Here is a 17,079-nt window from a genome sequence, read left to right as displayed (position 1 = left end):
AACAAATTGTCTCACGTGCCGGCTGTCACCTTCCTCCTACTGGCAACATTCCTACCCCTCCGTAGTTGCTTAGTTTTTATTGGGTTCGGCTGCTAATCACGAGGTCTTGGGATCGAATCCCAACCACGGCAGCCGTATTTCAATGGGTGTGAAATGCGAAAACCCGCGTACTTAGGGTTAGGCGCACGTTAAAAAATCCCAAGTGGTCTAAATTAATCCCGAATCCTCTACTACGGCGTGCATCATAATGAAATCGTGGTTTTGGCAAGTAAACCTCATAATCTGCTATGTAACATTCGTTAAGGATGTCCTGGCAGTCGCACAACTCTTTAATACAATTAAGTGTCAGGAGTTGTGCCAGGAAGTGTCAGGAGAGTGTACATTGTGGCTATATAATAAAGGCGTAACGGCCACATGGTAGAGAATGTGGAGAACATACAAATCCCGCATATATTACTGCACAATAATTTTAAATAGCGTTCTTGTTTCACGCACGTGGATAGCCGCCATAGGAGACTACTTTGGAAACTAACTGCAAGTACTGTATATGTCGTACCCAAGGGTGTACCTGGCCTGGTGGCCCGTAAATGGGACGTAATAATGCGAGCAGCTTCGGCCATAGCATGCTAACGGACGACGACACAAACTGAAGTGACTAGCGCAAGAGTGGACAGGGAACACTAAAGACGCTACAAGGACAAGCGCCCAGTTGGATATTTGCGCTTATCCTTGTCGCCTCTTTAGTGTCCAGTGTCCACTCTTGCGTTAGTCACTTTAGCATGGAATACCAACTAGCCCAGTCTCACACCCTGCGACGACACAGGGGCAGTTTACTCAACTCTTGTATCGTGACTTTTGTGTCAAAGTAAAAAACCAACTAATGCATGTATATGTCTTAATACTTAGGCACATCTAGATTTGCAGCTGCGGCGGTAGCCCATGAGTGCGCATTGCAAAGTCGCTAGTGAAACAATTGTGTGCACCTTAACGAAATCGATAGCGGAAAATCAAAATCCGTCCACGACGGCGTCTCTAGTAGACACTGTGCGATGTTCGGACGTTAACAATGTGTGCCGACTGAAGAAAGGCTGCCGCGAAGTACTTCTGACGATTAGGCTAGCTCTTTACTCCGTAGAATGAAAAAAAAAAGAAAAAGAAAAGGAAAAGAAAAAGGTAAACAAGAAAAACAAAGGATCGCGTCAAAAGCCCAGAATCAACCATTGCTCGTCGGGACTAAACGCTCTTAGGATGACGACTAATTTCTAGGCGACGAGCGAATACGATTGATCAAGAACACTGATAACACCGGTGGGACAAGCATTGTGGCGAAGTTCAATGCGCAGGGATAGCTTTTATTTTATTTTTTATTTTGTTTAGTTGACGTCATCACACGTCACCGCGGGAAGTTTGAAAAGTTTAAGGTTAGTACGCCACGTGGTGGCACTCACGCGAACTAAACCCTCATGTCCAGAAAAGCTGGATACGGATACACTGTGCTAGCTCAAGCAAAAAAAAATAATGAAGAAAACTGAGTTTCAAAAATTGCATAATTATTATGCAGCATATACTTTTATTTTTAATGTAATGTTATATTCAGATAGGTTACAGCGATTTTAGATCAAGCTCACAGCAATATCAATGCTTTGGTGGTTTGTTAATGCGTATTCCAGATTTATATTTTGATACAACAGGTACAGGACCTCTGCATCACTGAATTTCTTTTCTAGCCTGGAAGAACCATTCGCCCTCTTTCGTATGTCCTACCTGTGGACTAGCTTTTTTGCTATATTTACAACGGTTATAATTGGCGTTGCCGTGAGTGCTGCCACAGGTAAATCAAGCTTCTTATTTATAAATTACATTTCTTTCTTACCTATTCACTACAATGGTCTGGTAATTGGGATTAGTTTTGTAACCAATCGTTTTATATGAAATAAACATGCTAAAATTTTGAAAATTCTACAGCTTTATACTGCAGTGCTTCATTACGGAAGAGCTAGTTGGAGCACCGCGAAACAACTACAATGAATTGGAAATGGGAATCTGCAACTATTCTTTAGTGTATGGTTGCATTTCATTTTAATCGATTAAACCAACAGCAGAAATTGCTGCCTTCCCATACAAAAATGATTGTTGATTAACCATTGATATATTGTTGGGGAATTGTTGAAACAACGGACTTCAACAAATATTTAAAAGCAATTGAGTTTGCTCAACACTTGCACAACAATATTACCGTTGAGTGTTCTCAATAAACAATTTATTGGGTCAGTTGTGTTGATCTTTGTAGTTGTTTTTTGTTGTGTAGCAGTTGAGTCCCGTATACAGTAATTAGACTCGCATATGAAGATATTCCAAAAATTTAATGCGAAGCGTTCCAACCTCATTCCTGTCACTTTGCGGCAGGTAGGTTCTTCTTTGCCTCGTTTTTATAAAAATCAAATAATGTTTGACCGATGGGGTGGCATTGAACGTCGGCCGTTGAGCCCGGTACTCTAACCATTAGGCCACGAACGCGTGAATGCTCCTTTCGTTCGAAAGCCAGTAAGTTCTGAAATGCTTGGCGCGTGCGCAGCGTGCCACTTCCTCGTGCTGTCGCTACAGCTCCGGGACCGCCCCACTTTCGTAGCTGTTTTCGCTCTGTAAAAACTGCAGCGTTACACTAGCTTCATGACCGCCAAGTTCATACCGATTTATTTCTTCGCTGGTGTACAAATGCCATCGTCGTTTTAACATACACTAGATGACATAGAAATTGGTACGATCCAAAATGAGCACGTTTCGGGGAGCAGAAGAATGCGAAGTTCACTCGCAAACACGGTGACTACGCGCATGTGGAGTTCCCTAAATGTAGACACGGCGGCAGTGCGGCCGGCGATAATACAAGCACCGACACGCGACGACGCTACCTTCGAACATCCGACGCGCTGTGGGAACCATAGGATGCATGCGGCGCACACGCTGCAAAGATACACGTGAGAGATCGTCGAATTCCCTGCGACGCACCCTCTGTCCGGAAAGTAAATATAGCTTTTTTTACCGAACGGCCGTGGTGCTAGAGATCAAACAACGAACACGCTTTGAGATCTCAGCGCGCAGCCGCTATAACCATTGACTTCAAAGAGCTTCTGATTCAGAAACATCCGCAACAGTATCGCAGCTAATCGCTGTATCTGCGGCTGCTCCCGACTCTCGCCTTGCAAGAAGCATGGGATTTATTTGAGCCTCGTCGAACTGTCGTCCTCTCGTCTCGCAAGCCTGCAGAACAGGTCCCATATGTTCAGTTAAATAGAAGAACACCAGAGGGAAATGGAAGAAATACAGGTAACGGACTCTTATCATACCTTACCTGTCACCTCGTCATCTGCAAAGGTGTTATAAACTATTCTAGTAGCGTTACTTTTGTAAAAATAATAAAATTAGTAGTAATTTTTATTTCTAGATGGCGCTACCAACGTCAAGGTAGCGTTCGGGTGTGTGTGTGTGTGTGTGTGCGCACGCGGTCGCAACCATTGTAGCTTCGTTTTGAGCACACTTTTGCAACAGTACACATCGTTACCGCTAGTGTCGTAGTCGCATATTTTGGTCGTATTATTTATTGTTTACGCTACAAATTAGGATTTTCTTAAAACTTTATGAAAGTTAGTGGATGAAAAATTATTACTAATTAATTAGTGGTTTTCCCGTGCGGTTATTTTGTGTTGAAAGGTTTTTATATCTCCGTACGATAGTGAAGCTGTGAACGGCTTTCGGACTCAGTTAGTTGGTTGCCGTTGAGTGGTGGTTCACGCCTCGTGCTTTCTGATGAAAGTTTTTTTTTCCGGCATCACGAGGCACATTTTAGGGAAATGCTTTCATGACGATAAGTGGGACGTTTATCCATTGAAGTCATTGGCTGACCAAGCCACTAGTCTTCGACTGATGTGCGAGCCTGGCTGTTTTGATAAGTTGCGCGGCAGAGGTCATGATGCCTGTTGGAGAGAAGGCACCCCGAAACAGTCGCAGCCGAACTTCTGCAGATAGGTAAGTAATCTCGTTTTCTTGGGCACGTAGCCTTTTTTCTATTTTGACATTGAGAAGCGTGACATGTTAAGCACACCGTTCACTTTCTTCAAGCAAACCGCATGCCCCGGAGCAAAAGCGCGCGATACTAACGGTCGCTGCCGTCGTCACTTCATTTGAAACAATAGTAGGTGAAGAGGTAGCGGCGCCCCACGTGCCTAAAGTTGCATTGCTTGATTTGTTCCTGTCTAATGACGTTTCCTTAATTTGTGTGAGAGAAAGCGATTGAAACATAAGGATCAGCTTCTCTGAGCAGTGATAATTTTGTACAGTGGTCACGCCATCTTTCATAGGGGCTCACGTGGGTCGGTTAAGCGCTTGTTATCGCGTTCCTATACGCTAGAGGCGCGCTGCCTTTCAAGATATTTAGGCAGACACTACGAGCTTAGGAGAACCGCGACAAATAATTGTGCAGCAGGTGTGCAGCTGTGCTACTTTTGTACCACACTCGTACAGGAAGGCGGTGTTGCACGTCACGCTTACGTATTTCGTAACTATGGTGGCCGCCATGGCAATTTGGGGCTCGAGGTCGTCGATACGATCCCTGCAGCGGCCGCATTCCAAAGGAGCGGAATGCAAAAACGCTCGTGCATTGTGCATTGTATGCACATAAAATTTCCAGGAAGTCAAAATTATTACGGAGTCCCGAACTACGACCTGCCTCATAATCAGATCGTTGGTTTCGCACGCAGGACATCATAGTAATTTTTTTTAATCCGTAGTGGCTCATCGTATGCCGTACGGTTGGTGTGATTACCTTTTTTACCGTAGCGGTTAAGCGCGCCTCGATTTAGGTTGCGCCTAATGATGCGGCGCACCGCAAAATATATTTCGCCTCTTAGGGATTTGCGGAGAACGGCCAACCGATAAGTAGCAGCTTCCGCGCGGTGTCTGTACACGGATACACAGCGCAAATGAACAGAGGTGTGGTGTCGACGTCGGCAAAGAACACAGCCGCCGACCGGCTCGCCTTATCGCCTATCACCGCCAAAACTACCGCAGTAAGCATCTTTATCTAGCGCGGCGCGTTTCCGTTGAAGGCCTACTGTACAATTTTAATTGGCAATAACCGAAACATGCCACCGTTCTCTGCTGCCTCTTTGAGCTGGACCGATCCGAATGTGCGTTGCTTGCAGAAGCGAAAGGAGCGCCACTCTGCGCGCTGTCGCCTCGAGCACCGTTTGCGCGGTGAAGAATGACGCGTGCATGAAGCTAGCTCACTACGCAGACGCTACCGCGCAAAAGGCGCAAGGGTATAGTGAACTATAAAACTGTAGCAAGGGCGTGTACGCGACGTTCTGCACACAAATCGCGTGGGATGATCGGAGACACGCCGGAACGGCTAGCTTCAAAGAAGCTTCACTCGAAGAAGCTTCACTCGTACAGGCACGCTCACGCTCGCATCGCTCTAGGCGTATCTTTAGGTCATTGCTGCTGCTGGACTTCTACCCAAAGATTCGATATCTGCTTGGTATCGGCTATGCACTGTCGCGTGGTCTTTGGTTCTGCTAGAGAGCCGGGAATATTTCTCCCCGCTGTGAAACATCGCTGTGCGTGTCTTAGCTAACATTTACCATAGCAACCCATTTCTTCCTTTTCTAGATAGCACTCGTAAAGAGTCGCAAATTTTTACTTGCCAGTATAGTGTGTACTTCTATTTTGTGCGTAGACCCGCCGTGGTTGCTCAGTGGCTATGGTGTTAGGCTGCTGAGCACGAGGTCGCGGGATCGAATCCCGGCCACGGCGGCCGCATTTCGTTGGGGGCGAAATGCGAAAACACCCGTGTACTTAGATTTAGGTGCACGTTAAAGAACCCCAGGCGGTCGGAATTTCCGGAGTCCTCCACTACGGCGTGCCTCATAATCAGAAAGTGGTTTTGGCACGTAAAACACCATAATTTAATTTTTTTTTATTTTGTGCGTAGTTATGTGCAGTGTGTGGCAGATTCTGAATCCGCGCAATCTCATTTTCTGTCCGCATTCCCTTCTCGCAGGTTACACATGCAGCAAATGCCCAGATGCTAAAGTGTTCTACGTCAAGAGCAACTTGGCGTCGTGCAAGAGACACCCGTTGATAAGTGGCTGATTCACTAGCAAGCTCGTATCTCTGTTGCCACTGTCCATCAAGTGGGATTTTTAACTATTTTTCGTGCTGTTCTGTGGTGTGCTAGCTGCCGCATGGACGCTGTGAAGGCTTACTTTCGATTTGCTCTGGCTTTTAGTAGTGAAGGATGGGCTACCTTTTGAGGGGAGGTATTTCCTTTTGCTTGCGAGAATGTTTACCCGCCTAACCAAGTGATACGTGCGTACTGTAAACAGCAGCACGAACAGAGGCGGACGACGGATGACGAAATAGGTAGGAGCACACACGAGCGCAAGCTCAACTAAAGGTTTACTTTTGATGACAGCGGTATTAAAGGCACTGGTCAACTTGACAAAGGTAAAAAGCCGTGCACGCCTGGCAGAAACAGCCACGAGCGACAAGAATAAAAATATGAAAAAGCCGTGTCATGTAGAATAAGTGTGCGTGAAAAACGAGAACTATCGGACAAATCTTTCGGAAAAGCGAAATATTTGTGCGATGAGGGATACTACGCAACGGGAAATATTCTTGAGAACTGCAAGTGTTTCCCACTAAGGGCAACAGATAACTTGGTTATGCATTGATTTCCTTTGTAATCAATAAATATTGCTTCTGGAACTGCTCTGGTGTTGAGGTATAGAGCAGAAAGAACGGTTGTTTCATCACGAAGACCAGAACACAAGAAGACTTATAGAAGAATTATTTATTGATCACAAAGAAAAATTCATAAGCAAGATTTCTGTGACCCTTAGTGGGAAACAGTTGCTGCAGGATTTCTCGTTAATATCACTTACAGGACAAACCTTTCAGTTTTCGTGTGTTTTTTTGTTTTTGACGCACATGTTTGTTCTATAGGACATGTCTTTCGGTCCGTTTTTGTTGTGCCGGGCTGTTTCTGCTGCACATCCATGGCTTTTTCTTTGTGAAGTTGGCCAATGTGTTTAAAATCTTTGTCTTCACGAATAAAGTTCTAGTTGAGTCAGTGTTCATGCGTGTTCCTACCTTAATTCATCCTTCTCGTCTTAGTTTGGGTGGTTGTCAAATATAAATGTGCACCGAATTGGCGAAGTGTCCATAGAATTGGTACATGAAATATTGGCGCCGTTTATTTCAGGAAGAAGGCTATAGGGCCTTGCTTTCTCTGTTTTGAACACTGATGTACATTTTTCTATTTCAACTTCAAGGAGTCTCCTGAGGAACCCAATAAGAGTGATGGTAACTTCATTTGTGTAAGATTTATGAATTTCATCCATTCAAGGCATGACATGTCTCATGCCTGTAGGTATGCAAGTATTCGTACTTTTTAAACATACTAAGCTCTAGTTTTCGGTTCTCATGACGCTGCTTTGTACTGTGCTGCATTCTCCAGGCGCAGGAACATTCTGTTATGCCGTTAGTGCATGTGTTGTTTTAGTATATATTGGAGAAAAAATTGTCTTCAGCTTAAATATGCATGTATATCACTTGTATTTTTTTTCAACGCGGGTGCTGTATCCTTCTATCTTTGTAACTGCTTTGTCCCAATTTTTATGCAACTTTTATGCATATTATGCAATAAAAGTTTGGTAGCATTTTAATAACATTTTACCTGTGCAATTGAGGTCATTGGTTTTTCGTATACGCATTCATTTGCGTTTTTCACTGTCTCACCGATGTGGCTGTCCAGTCATTGAAACCTTTTCCCATCCTTGATGGCGATTTCTGGGGTACTTGATATTGCAAGTGCAGGCGACCATCTATTTGGCTCTTTGGAATTGTGTTAGCCGTGTGTTACTACCAATTTTCTGTGCTAAATATTCATGTTTTCTCTTATCGTTCAAGGTATTAGCCTTGCCTTACCTCTTTATTGACTGAGGTACCACTTAGTTGTTGGTATAGTAAAAAGGGCCCAAAATGTGCTCTAATTAGCTTTGTACAAGTCCAGAAAAATTAAATGAAAATGAGCTCACTAAATTGAGAAAATACCACCAACAAACTCTCCTGTACCCCAATTTAACATAGTCAAATGGTGTACTGTTCTTGCAAACCTGGTTCGTCAGAAACATGATTCAGGTGGTCACCATGCCCGACAACTTTTTGAATGATCTCTCATGAATTAATAGCTAAGTTGAGTGATGTTATTTTATAGAAGAATTGGGCAACATGAAAATATATACATCACGAAGACAAAAAGCTCAGACAAGTCTACTTTGGTACATTATTAAATTTTAATCGCAGTGAAAGACGTGGTGCTAAAGCTTGTATATATTTACGTGTAGTCATTTGTTTCAAGTCTGTTATTTTGCCTTCTCACAGTCGGCCGCAACTGTTCCTGCGATGGGTTAGTGTGCAAAACATTTTAATGTAACGTATTCAGATGTCTTGTGTGTATTCACACGCAAGCAGCTTCGAGTTTTCATGTGTTTAAAGTTGGTTGTTAAAGGGGTATGCTTAAATCATGCCTTTTGAGTCGCTTCGCCTTGTAGTCATAAACTTAAGTCGCAAGCGAAGACCACAATGATCGCATTGATTGAATTCATACGTATAGGTTTTTTGAGATGTATATACAGTGTTAAGAGTGCTGTAGGTACTAGCCTATGTCTCCAAGTTCAATGTAGTGGTGCCTTATGTACTGTAAAAATGTTTCATGGGCATGCATCTTTAGTGTAAATAAAGGTACTTCAAATTGATCAGTCTCTCATTTGCTTTTGTTTGTGTTTGTGAAAGTTATAAGCAGGCACCGGGGCATGCAAGTGTGAATAGCAAAGCAATTTCAATATATGAATAAAAATCCCCTAGCCCAACGAAATGTCAATCAGATTTCAATGGCGACTTCTCAAATCTCAATGCCATCTCAACTGGTACTTGATACAACAATGTACTTTTCAGTGCTGTGACAACAATAACTCAACAATAGGTCAACAGAACTACCACGTCAGTTTAATGTAGCATCAATGCTGCATTCAAACATTCAACAAAATGAACACAACGAGCCGTCTAAGCGCAATGAAATTTCAATAGTGTTTTAACAATTATTCAACATTAACACACCCAATGGTGTTTCACTTAAATTTCAGTGGCCAATATTCAAGACTACTCAACAGTCAGCACAACAATTCTCCAACAAAATTTACACAATTCCTCAATGAAAAACTCAACATTGACCAATGATAATTCAATGCCTTTTCAATAACTTTTTTGTACGGATTAACCAGCGAGCACTTTCTAAGGGGGGAGAGCTATTAAAATATTAATAAGGAAAAGCGCTTTTCAAGCATCAAGCACGTTCTTGAAAAAAAAACAAGAAATATAGACCGGCCAACCTAGCTAATTGCGCAGGTTTGATGGCGCTTTGTAGTTAGAGATGACGCACTTTAATTTTGTGCTTGCGATAAATAAATCAGGCGGCGCAAGGAGCTCTTAAAAGTGAAGTTGGGAGCTACTCTCGCCATTTCGCTGTGAAACCCACCTTCTCTGTGGAGTACATTTTTTATAGTAAAATGTGCCTTTTTGACACACATCTTTTGTATGATTTCGTTTTACATGATCAGAGCAATCGTATGCATTGCAAAGGACTCCATCCTTTAGTGAAGTTCATTTCAGTTTTTACTGTCCCTAAATATGTGCTGGGTGTTTGTCTAATATTTCTGTTTAAAGTCGAGTCCTTCTGCAGACAAGACAACATGTAGTAATAAACTTTGCCCAAGCTGTGGATCTACTGCATGCTTCTACTTCTCTGACGCCTGCCTGTTGTTGTGCATGGTTTCCTTGAAAGTACATTTATGATTTTTTGCTATACTGCTCGTTCAAACACTTAGCTACCTTATATAAAATTGTTCAAAGCGTTAATCTAGTGCCTAATATTTTCCAAATTGATTTTTGATATAGGCGAAATGAAGAACGCAACATGGCAGTGTCATCTTTGTTGTGACCGGGCTGTCGCGTTTTGGAGAAAACTGATAGCTCCTTCTGAACAGCAGAAAGTTCAGGTGCGTATAATTTCAAGACGTTTGAACTGTTTATTAACGAGTCCTCATGTGAACCTTTTTTACAGGGTGCAACAACGCCGAATAACCATGGAAAGCAGCAGAGCCAGAAACATGAAATTGAAAAGCTCCTCACATACACCAAAGAAACAAATATTTAGGCGACGCCACACACCACGCCACGTCTGTTGTAAGTTGCTCAGTCTTTTACAAGTCTTAAATAGCCTCAGGTATTTCGTTAATTATTGTTTGGTAAATTTGGGCTTTTTTCTGGTTCAACGAAGCAGCCTCATTCGTAGCTAGCGTCGTTAATTCGTACTTCGAGAATCTAAGTCAGCTCAAGTCTGTCATGGGAAACACAGGCTGAGTGGATATTGCAGTGTTCAGAGTAAAGGCGTTTTTACACTGTTGTTCGACATAACCGACGTAGATTGCAGTTGCGCTATCTCTGCAAAAAGCGATCCTCCCTGAAGAAAAATAATCGATACGACTATCATAGTGTTGCGAACCGTACTTCTGAGTGCAAATAATTTTGGAGTTCTCCTTAGCCAGACGGGCATGTACGGCAGCGAAGAATCGATATTGGAAGGTATGTTTCACATTAACAGCCACCGTCTGTCTATTTCGCCAACGCCTCCAACCTGGGACTCCATTCCGTGGGCAGACGTACTTCCGGTACTCCGAAACGTGAATGCCGGTAGTGGCCGCGGCACCGACAAGCCTACGCCACGTGTATCGCTGCACACCGCGCACTATGGTAACGATGCCAATCCACCGGAATAAACGCTTACTTCAGTGTTATTTGTTTACAGATTCATTCGTAAAGGTGCCAGCAGTCATGGAACTGAAACACAAGCCATTGCGCATGCCGTGTTCCAGCCTGCACACGCCGCCAACAGAATTATTATTGGATCCGAGAACCAAAGACGGGCTCGGCAGTCCCCGTTGTTTTCACCTCCGCGCTTGTCGAAACACTCGTGTCCTCACATCCTAACCTACGGCTAGTTTTGGGACGGATATCTGGACATCAAGGCATGGGAGTCACTGAGCAAGCACATTTGGCAATGCACGTTGATCCTACATTGAGCGCCCGTCTTCGATGGTGAAATGCTCTTACCAGTGAAGGTTGTCGAGTTGCGCACCGCGAACAATACAAATCAAATAGGCCCATGAATTCCCAAGGATAATCCTGACACCCTCTCACCCATTTTCCCGTGCAAATGCATCACTCACCTGGCAACCACAGGCCCTAACGTCACTATCACAATAATTATTGACAGTGAGCACAGTTCATGTGACTCCATTTGTCATATTTGTGAACACTAGCGTAGCACGGTACACGGGAACTTGCAGTGTCGGTAAGCACCCTAATCTGACACCATACAGGTATTATCAACCACGCCAGTTTGCAAATGCGTCTCTTACGCTTCGAGGAGCTAGGCAGCGCCAACCAAAAATCTTCGCCACACCCTGTCGCTTCCCATAGTGTGCCACGTCCACAATCTCCAGGGGGCAGTCGCTCCCGTCCCATTTACAGTAGCGGAGAGTGCCACAACGACAAGCGACGACTCGTATTAGAAGTCACATTAATTTTTTTTCTGCGAATGTCTCTTATCATTCAAGCTGCGCACATAAATTCGCCGGTGGATATCCAAAATAAAACGTTTACCAGATATTTGCCTTCTAGGACTCATGATTTCACAGCAGGAAAAAGGAACCCACCTCAACCACCACGATTTGACGGAAAAGAGTAAAAGCTGACACATTCGGAATAACCGGCTGCAGCTCTCGAAGTAGACTGTGCTAAAGTGGAATGTTGGTCGAGTTGGTATTCATTCACAATTGTAACAGCGCGATCAAGACGACGACGAAATGAAAGTACACAAAACGAGCGCTGACTCATGGCAGTTGTGAGTCCGCGCTCGTCCTGTGTTCTTTATTCTGCTAATATACTGTAATAGAAAGAATATCTGTGCCCTTCCACTTTGTGAAGAAGGATGACCAGCGAAGGTGTGTATGAGGGCCCCTTCATGGCGAACGGCACCTCCGCAGTGGGTCAGCCCGGCATTGCACTATCTTTGGGATCGGCCCACGTATGGGGAGTGCTAAATGCCTGCTTCACTCCACCGCGGGTCGGCCCTACATTGCACTATCTTCGGGATCGGCAGACTTATGGGGAGTGCTTAACGCCTACTTCACCTCTGCCGCGGGTGGCGCGCCATTGTACTATCTCCGGGATCGGCCCACGTATGGGGAGTTTTTTGCTTACCACAGCAATACGAAAAAAATTTCCGTGGACGGTCGAGGTATATAGCTTCGCTGTAAAACCACTCACAACCAGAATGTATTGAAAAACCTCTCCTAAAGCTGTCTTCGAACTCCGAAAGAAGACGCCAGAACGCATATCACAATGAAGGCCGACGGTAAAGCGATTAACATTGAAGCAATGCTCCAACACATCGTTCTACCACCCCCGAGACACGTCATGTGTGAGGCTTGTAGTACAGCCGCAGTTCTGCCACGCACCAATGATTAGTGGTGTAGATTTATTGGCATCAGTTTCTAACATCGCAAATTTTGCATGTGGCGCGCGTTTAAATATATATGCATATATATATCGACACGTTGTACTGACGTTGAACAACACTGTAGCAAAACTGAATCTCGAAAATAACTTTTTGTTAAGCGAACTGGCGCCTATAAAAGCAAGTGACAGTGCAAGCACAACGATAGGGGCGAGTAAATTCAGTGATCGTCGAAATCTAATGTGCAGCTCTACCGCGTGAACATTTATACATGACCGGTGAAAGGTAGCAGCGTAACTGCTGGTGTGGGCTTGTCTTCCAGAAAGTACTGCACAATTGGCGACCCCCATAAAATCAGATTACACAAGATCCGATGACAACAGACTACGTGAAAAACCAAAGATAACATTCGAGAAACTTCCGACACATGTAGGCGCGTCCTGCGCCGAGTAATAACATTTAACATTTCTCGTCCGGTGAAAAGGGTCACCGGAGAATGACAATGTGTACGTGTCAGTGCACCCCGCTTAAAAAAAAACAAGCATCGCCCTGATGCGGCAAACGAACACAAATCTTTTGGGGGTAATGCTTTGCTTTCATGTACTGGACGCCCCCGCAAAGGCATGAAAGAAGCTCGAACCGCGAAGACAGCACCGACGGTCCCCGACTATCGAGCAAGCCTCGGGCTGCCAAATCAGCCTCCGGAGTGCAGACTTGGTCAGCCTCTCTTTTTCCTGATGATTTGCCTTTGCAATCTTTCTTCCGCAGCGGTGTTAGCAGCATTCGTGTCCCGCTGGTGCCCTTGAGCGGTGGCATAATCCGGTTGAACAGCCCACAGGCTGTTAGGCCGAGCTCTAAGCCATGACGCGTAATTTCCAGACGATAGCGATGTCCGACAATTTGGAAGAGGTGGGGTCGTTTGTAGGCCATCAGATTTGACCTGTGTCGCACTCCTCCTAAAGTGTAAGACTTTCACATCTGTCCCGGTGAGTGCGTTTATTCCTTCTCATCTAGCATGCACTAAAGGCATTGTCCGGGGGGTAGACTGTTTATTGAGCCCAACTGAGACTCTGGAGAAACCGTCTCATGAGAAACGTCATAGCTGTATAACGATGTATACCGATGATATATACCGATGTATACCGACGACTCGTAAACGGGGGAAAGTTGCCACTTAACCGGTTATTGCTACGTTTGCTGACATGTCCTGCCCATCTATACTAAAAGTGTGACCACTTATTTTTAGAGTGAGACCTCTCGCTTCCCGCCTACTTTAGTGGCGGAATTTTCGGCGTTTTGGACATAGTGCAGGAGTCTGCAAATCAAATGCACGCTGTCGCATTTGTGGTGAATATCATTCCCCCAATGAGTGCGCAGCTGAATCCCCAACGTGCTACCTATGTAGAGGAAACCATGCTGTTGTCTATGGAAACTGCTCTGCAAAATCTAAGGAAATACAGTTACTCGAGGTATTTGACAGGCGACGATGTTCGCGGCGAGAAGCTATTGCAGTCGTTAAGGAAAGAACCTTTGGATGCGCTAGCGTCACTACGAGGCAATCTACATGAAGACAACTTGTCTAAACTCATTGACTCAGCAGTAAAAAAAGCAATGAAAAAGGCTATGCAACATATTCTCACAAGTGTTACCAAATGTATTTCCCAAGTGTGTACAGCGCAGATTACACAGCTGTTCCAAAGAGCTGCAACACGAATCACAAAACTGATTGCTGATGCTGCAGAACAGGTAGCCAGTTCAGTCCTAGCACCGAGTACCAGATCGGACTCAACATTTGTTGGATCCAATCCTTGTCCTTCGCGTCACTCAGACACGCAGGTTGACATGGAAACAGGTCAGGATACCAGGCCGCAGACGTGAACTGGGTCTCCAGTAACTGCGTCTCGTCCATATACTAAACATAAAAAGGGCAATCCGATTTCCCATTCTGCCATCCAAGAAAGTACATTGCGGCGATAGTCGCTGAAATAATTAGATCAATTAGATGACCACCATAGTTCTTTTAGTACTGCAGTGGAACTGTAGTTCCTTGGTTTCTGCTTCAACAGACTTAAATTGCTTAACAACTCACCTTAATCCTGGCGTTGTAATTTTGCAATAAACCTGGCTTGCTGCTGAGAAATATTTTCATTTTAAAGATTTTCGATATTTTTGATTAGATCGCCTTTCACGAGGAGGTGGTTTAACTATTTTGATGTCATATAAGTTCGGTCATAAGGCGAAAGTAGCTTTCAAGTTAATGTCTCCAGAATGTGAAATTTTGGCAGTGCACCTTAGCATCTCAGGCTACCATTCATTTTCGATTACAAATGCTTATTTCCCTACGGGTGTACACAGTACATACCAATTGGATAGTGCGCTTGCCAGCTTCAAAAATGAAGTCATCCTTACTGGTTACTTCCACTCGCATCACGTGTCATGGGGTTACAGAACAGATGCATGTGGGACACGTCTATGGAACTGCGCCATAGATGAAAATATTTCATGCCTTAATATCGGACGACATACATTTGTCCGTGGCCAATCTCGCTGAGTGTTAGATGTGATGTTTTCTAGCACAAGTTTCGCCGTGACATCTTGGACTACGATTGCGTTCTGTACAAACAGGGATCATTTCCTGGTATACTTTGAAATTGCATACCCTTTAACATCAGTTGCACGACAAGCCAGAATATTTGTGAATTGCAATATATTTAAAGACTGCTTGCGGTCCACTATTGCGTCATTAACTAATAATCATGACGAAGAAATTGGCTTCAATACTTGTTCAGCGTTAGAGATGTCCCGACAAAAGGCTGAATTCGTAAGTCAGGAAGCTAAGCGTACCTCATCCAGTCCATAGTGGAACAGGGACGGCACACGAGTTTATCGAAGAAGAAAAGCTGCTTGGAAAAAACTTCTACATAATCAGAACCCACAAAACTGGAAAGACTATCAATTTATTTCGCCAACCTTCAAACGTGCTATTATACACGCAAACGATGAGATCTATAAAAAACATTTCGATTATCTATCTAAATCCAAAAACAAACGGACTCTATTTAATTACCTTCGTTTTAGAAACAGACTCCCAATTAGCATTAATGTAGACTCAATCGTCTATACCTCACAGGAAATGCAGGAGTCCTTTAGAGCTATTGCCTAAAGGGCCCCAGGGCAGGTTCACAACGAGCCTTCAAACTTCTGTTTTTACTCCCGCATTTTCGGGCTACAAAGAGATATCCTATTCGGAAGTAGCACAGGTCATGTTATGGTTGCCAACTACAGCGCCTGGCCCGGACGGAATAAGAAATGCAATGTTAAAGATTTTCTTTTAAGAAGCTCCAAGTGAGCTTCACAAGTTGCTAAACTACTCTTTTAGTAATGCATGGTTTCCACAAGAACGGAAGATTGCCAAAATTATTCCGTTATTTAAAAGCAAGGGGCAGGGTCTACTGTCGACAACATCAAACCAATTGTGTTGACATCACACATAGTGAAACTTATTGAAAGAGTGCTTCACGGTCATATAATAGTTTATTGACAAAATCAATTGTTCAGTCCTTGTCAAATTGGATCTAGATCTGGCTATTCAACATGGCACGCGTAAGTAGACCTTGAAAGTCGTATTAACATCGCCAGACAGAAGAAACCATATGCGGCTTTAGTTACCTTAGATGTATGTGAAGCCTATGCCAGCATTGAACATACAGTTTTAACAAATGGATTACAGGGACATTGCTTTCCAGCCTATATTGTAGCATGGGTGCATACATTTTTAGAAGACAGGGAATTATATTGCTTTCGAATACGGCTATTCTTCTAATAAACACAAGCAAACAAGAGGTGTGCCTCAGGGATCGGTACTTTCACGAGTATTATTTAATATTTTTCTGAGCCGAATCCCCATTCTCCCCGGTGTCTCTACCTACGTTTATGCTGATCACATTGCCTTTTTGGTATGGCTAGTGATGTATACTCTCTTTACGAAATTTTGCAGTTGTATCTAAGGGAACTGGAAGGCTGGCTAGATACCTTATACTTGTTTTTCCCGTTAAAGACGTAGTATAGATATCGTTTACCTATCATCTCGAAGATATCCCACATGTAGAGTCACTCAAGTACCTTGGAGTTATTTGAAAGGAAAACCTTAGCTGGCAGCCGCATATTGAATATATTGCGACAAAAGCAGCTCGTACAATGGGCATATTGCGCAAGTTGAGCAATCGATGAACAGGTATGCGAAGAAAACCCCTTTTGATGGTATAGAAAGTGTACATTCCTCCGGTGTTAGAATTTGGATGTGCTTTATTCTCAGGTGTTCTATCATACAAGCTTCGGCCTGTAGTTTTGTTAGAACGAGAGGTGCTACGTCTGTGCCTAGGCCTTCCAAAATACGTTGCGAATGCCATATTATACCTGGAAACAAGAATCCCACCCATTTTATG

General features: G+C 43.8%; 1 long non-coding RNA gene across 1 annotated transcript; it reads left to right on the top strand.

Annotated features, from left to right (window-relative positions):
• Positions 1-9,721: 9,721 nt before the first annotated feature.
• Positions 9,722-11,758, top strand: LOC129382623 (uncharacterized). Its single transcript, XR_008610666.2, has 3 exons — positions 9,722-10,112; positions 10,178-10,299; positions 10,774-11,758. It is a non-coding gene; the product is annotated as an uncharacterized lncRNA (long non-coding RNA).
• Positions 11,759-17,079: the final 5,321 nt, after the last annotated feature.

Source organism: Dermacentor andersoni, chromosome 6 (assembly GCF_023375885.2).
Source record: "Dermacentor andersoni chromosome 6, qqDerAnde1_hic_scaffold, whole genome shotgun sequence".
NCBI lineage: Eukaryota > Metazoa > Arthropoda > Arachnida > Ixodida > Ixodidae > Dermacentor > Dermacentor andersoni.
Note: the sequence above shows the minus strand (reverse complement) of the source record. Positions and strands in the feature narration are given on the sequence as shown.